This window comes from Calypte anna, chromosome 5A (genome assembly GCF_003957555.1).
Source record: "Calypte anna isolate BGI_N300 chromosome 5A, bCalAnn1_v1.p, whole genome shotgun sequence".
Classification (NCBI taxonomy): domain Eukaryota; kingdom Metazoa; phylum Chordata; class Aves; order Apodiformes; family Trochilidae; genus Calypte; species Calypte anna.
In genome coordinates, this window is record NC_044251.1 from 3341912 (window position 1) to 3342732 (window position 821).

An 821-nucleotide genomic window follows, 5' to 3' on the forward strand; every position below is an offset into this window, starting at 1 on the left:
GTTGGTTTTTTTAAATTTTTTTCTCTAGTTAGTCCCTTTTTTGGTTCTAAAAGTGGTTTCCTTCTTTTTTCCACTTACCGGCATGAATCGGGGTGTAACCCAGGGCTGGTGGCATTGCCAGGTGACAAAGGGGGGGGGGGGGATGGGAAGGGTAGGGAAATGGGGAGCAGTGTGGGGCAGGACCCCCCCAGCCCCTTTGCAGGAGGGGGAGAGATTCAGGGGGAGGAAGGCTCAGGGAGGTGTGCAGGCCTGGCAGGCTCAGGGAAAAAAAAAAAAAAAAAAAAAAAAAAGCCAATTTCCCAGAGGGGAAGTGGCCAAAAGGATCACAGGCTCTGAACCCGCTGGAAAAAAGCACAAAATAAGAACAGCACATTGAAACCAAACCCCTGAGGAGATGGGGCAAAGGACTCAGCTGTTCCCCTTGGTAAGTTTTGCACCTAGAAAAATGAAAAGGAGGAGTCTTGCTTGTTCCTTTTGCAAGGACAGCCATGGGGACAGTGGAGCAACTGAAGCTCCCCTGGGTGTGAGAAGGGAAGGGAAGGAAGGAATCAAGCAGAAAGAGCTGGTGGAGAGCAAGGACATCCCCTTGTCTGGGATGTTCTGTGCAGTTTTTAGGCTGGGGGTCCAGTCCCTTCACATTTCCTCCAGTTTCAGCTTTCCTGGTAGCAGCAGCAGCAGCAGTGTAGGGGGGGCAGCATCTGATGCTTCAGGTGAGCAGGGGCTGGGGGGCTGCTGTGCTTGGGATTAATGAGAGAAGAGGGGGAATGGCTCCAGCTGCTTGGGGCAGGGAGAAGCCCTGGGATCTCTGAGCCCCAGCTCTG